The sequence below is a fragment of the Oryctolagus cuniculus genome, chromosome 7, assembly GCF_051225735.1.
Source record: "Oryctolagus cuniculus isolate XC-2025 breed Fujian yellow rabbit chromosome 7, ASM5122573v1, whole genome shotgun sequence".
In the NCBI taxonomy this organism is placed as follows: Eukaryota; Metazoa; Chordata; class Mammalia; order Lagomorpha; family Leporidae; genus Oryctolagus; species Oryctolagus cuniculus.
Window position 1 is genome coordinate 35,869,743 of NC_142873.1, and position 3,220 is coordinate 35,872,962.

The window sequence follows — 3,220 nt, forward strand, 5'->3', positions numbered from 1 at the left end:
AGTCTTCAGCCCTGTTGACTTGGCATGGAAAGTGATGGGATTTGGCTTGGGTGTTGTCAGTGCTTAGTTCCTGTCCTTCACATAAGTAAAAGCTGTCTTATGGGTGGCATGATCTTATGTGGGGAGCAACTCGGACTAGACTAAGTTACTGGAATTAAGACTTATTCTATGCATCTGCTCTCCCACAATATGGCGCTGGGAGAGGAGGAAACAGCTTCTACACAGCTGTCTCCAGTTCAACCAATAAACAGCAGGACCTGCTCCTGATTGGAGGAGAGCAGCGTACTCAGCGTGTGGGTAGCAGAGTTGGGATTAGTGGAAGAGGACTATAAAGGAGGAGAGAGACAACATGCACGAGGAACATCTAACGGGAACATCTATCTGAAGGAACACCTGTGCAGCCCCCGAGAGAGCCGGCCGGCGGTGTGCCGCTCCCCCGCGGAAGTGGGGAAAGTGGCAGGGGGAACTGCCCTTCCACGGAGGTGGAAGGGACGGTAGCCAACCCGGGAAGAACCAGCAGCAAACCCGGGGAGGGCCGAGCAGACAAAAGAACAGCGCAGGGTCCTGTGTCGTTCCTCCACGAAGACGGGGAGCGACATAATGGTGCCGTGACTCGGATAGGAAGCCTAGGCAGGGTTTAGTGTCGTTCCTCCACAAAGAGGGGGAGAGACAATCTTATATGTAAAAAAAAATCCTAAGGAGTATACACATACACATGCACATAGAAACACTAAAAATAGATAAGAAACTTAGCAAGGTTGCACTGCTGGCCAAGACCCTGGGAGTGGGGCAGAAGCAGGTGTAGCCTCTTTGCCTTCTTGTCCCCTAACACCACCCAGACATCACACAGGCAGCCGGCACCATGAAGATCTGCATCTAAGAACAAGTCTTTGACCACCTATGGGAAACCATTGCAACAGCTGCAGTGCAAAAATACCCAAATATGATGAACTCAAATGTGGTTGGATGTGCTGGACAGACACAGAAAACCTTCTGAAAGGTTGCATAGCCACAGATTTTTCAGCCCACCAAGTGGGGACTGCCTTCCATTGTGAAGTTTCATATTGGTGCAGCCAGAACCAAAATATGTGTGTAAAAACATTCCATAGTTGATCCTGTAGAAAGAACAATGGAACTCAAATCTAATATTTCATTTTCAAATATGGTTTTAGTAGATGAGAGACTTAGATACAAACCACATCCTCGGGACCCAGAAAGAACTAGTTAACTTAAGAAGTCATAATTGGGGCCGGCACTGTGGCGCAGTGGGTTAACGCCCTGGCCTGAAGTGCCGGCATCCCATATGGACGCCGGTTCAAGACCCGGCTGCTCCACTTCCTGTCCAGCTCTCTGCTATGGCCCGGGAAAGCAGTATAAGATGGCCCAAATCCTTGGATCCCTGCACCCATGTGGGAGACCCGGAAGAAGCTCCTGGCTCCTGGCTTCGGATTGGCACAGGTCCGGCCATTGCAGCCATTTGGGGAGTGAACCATCAGATGGAAGATCTCAATCTCTCTCTTTGTCTCTCTGCCTCTCCTCTCTCTGTGTAACTCTGACTTTCAAATAAATAATAAATTTTTTTTTAAAAAAAGTCATAATCACAGTGAATGATGTCAGCCTCAGTTGTTACCTTGAAGGACTGATGGCAAGCACAGCATCATCAAACACTATAAAGGCTGAGAAGCAAAGGGGTGGTTAATACATCAATTAAATCCTGAAATTGTAGAACTGGCAGTATCAGCAAGAGGAAGCGTAGGGCACCATGGCAGCAACAGCATTTGTGGAGAAATGGGAGAAATAATAACAACAGTATGTACTCTTCATCAGTCCCACAGCTGTCCAGGCTGCTGGTTTATTTATTTGTTGTTAGGTAGAATTTTTTAAGTCAGTTGGAATAAGACTATGTGGTGGCTGGCGCCGCGGCTCACTAGGCTAACCCTCCGCCTTGCGGCACCGGATTCTGTCCCGGTTGCCCCTCTTCCAGGCCAGCTCTCTGCTGTGGCCAGGGAGTGCAGTGGAGGATGGCCCAAGACCTTGGGCCCTGCACCCCATGGGAGATCAGGAGAAGCACCTGGCTCCTGGCTTCGGATCAGCACAATGTGCCGGCCGCAGCGCGCCGTCTGCGGCGGCCATTGGAGGGTGAACCAACAGCAAAAGAAGACCTTTCTCTCTGTCTCTCTCTCTCACTGTCCATTCTGCCTGTCAAAAAATAATTTAAAAAAAAAGACTATGTGGCTTTTGATCAAAGATGCAGGTCTTCTAAATCAAAAGGATCATCTGAAATTAGTGGGTTTTTAAACAATTTTTATTAATATAAAGAGAACGGATTTCATGTGTTCATAGGTACAGTTCTAAGAAAGCCATTTTTTCCTTCCTCCCCCTTTCCCTCCCTCAATCCCTCTCCTTCCTTCCTTTCTATTTTGGTTTTCTAAGTTTCTCAAAAATGTAATTTCAATCCACTCTGTAATGAGTATCTTAATTCTCCTTTGGGTAGAATTTAAAGCTTTTCACATATTGGAACTGCATCTGACTTTGGACCAACCTAGAATAAAGCAGACCCACTCTTCTATACACACCATTGTGCTACTACTATAAAATTCAAGAGCTTGCATGAAGGAATTCACTTTAAAAGGAGAAATTGCACAGTTTTAAAAGACATTAATTTGTATAAAATAACTTACTCTGCTAAATACCACAATGATTTAATTTGGTACGTAAATGATATTTTTGGAATGAGCATTTAGCACTACTAAAATATGACTCCAACAAAAATATGATTTTGTTATATTAAAGAGCATTGTATTGATTTGTCAAAGTTTTATACGTTACAACAGGTATTACTTTCTTTGGACAAAAAAAGGCTAATATAAACTGAAAATGAATTTTATAGAACAAATCTATTCACAATTGCATTAAAAAAAAACAAAATATTTAGGAACAAATTTCACAAAGGAAGTACAGTATTTGTACACTGAAAAACTATAAACAATTGCTGGGAGAAATTAAAAACTGTGTAAATGGAGAGACATTGTGTTTTCAAGAGTTAGAACATTCAATACTGTTAAGATCGTAATTTTTCCCAAAATGAGCTGTAGATTTGATACAATCTCTTATAAATCATAGCAACATTTTTGTAGAAATTTTTTGGCCTTAGAATGTAGGTAGATAGGCATTGGACCTAGAAGAGCCAAAACAACTTCTATAAAGAAAAAAGGTGATT

General features: G+C 43.6%; 1 pseudogene; it reads left to right on the top strand.

The window, feature by feature from the left end:
* Positions 1-862: 862 nt before the first annotated feature.
* On the top strand, positions 863-1,801 carry LOC100356202 (PRELI domain containing protein 3B-like; annotated as a pseudogene).
* The last annotated feature ends 1,419 nt before the right edge of the window (positions 1,802-3,220 follow it).